We start from the raw sequence: 530 nt of genomic DNA, 5'->3' as shown, positions 1-530 counted from the left end.
GGCCAAAAAAAAAGTTGCCACCAAAAAAAAAAGGTCATACACTCTAATACTTTGTTGGACCACCTTTAGCTTTGATTACGGCACGCATTCGCTGTGGCATTGTTTCGATAAGCTTCTGCAATGTCAAAAGATTTATTTCCATCCAGTGTTGCATTAATTTTTCACGAAGATCTTGCATTGATGATGGTAGAGTCTGACCGCTGCGCAAAGCCCTTTCTAGCACATCCCAAAGATTCTCAATGGGGTTGAGGTCTGGACTCTGTGGTGGCCAATCCATGTGTGAAAATGATGTGTCATGCTCCCTGAACCAGTCTTTCACAACTTGAGCCCAATGAATCCTGGCATTGTCATCTTGGAATATGCCTGTGCCATCAGGGAAGAAAAAGTCCATTGATGGAATAACCTGGTCATTCAGTATATTCAGGTAGTCAGTTGACCTCATTCTTTGAGCACATACTGTTGCTGAACCTAGATCTGACCAACTGCAGCAACCCCAGATCATAACACTGCCCCCACAGGCTTGTACAGTA

This window comes from Stegastes partitus, unplaced genomic scaffold, assembly GCF_000690725.1.
Source record: "Stegastes partitus isolate 25-593 unplaced genomic scaffold, Stegastes_partitus-1.0.2 Scaffold552, whole genome shotgun sequence".
In the NCBI taxonomy this organism is placed as follows: Eukaryota; Metazoa; Chordata; class Actinopteri; family Pomacentridae; genus Stegastes; species Stegastes partitus.
Note: the sequence above shows the minus strand (reverse complement) of the source record.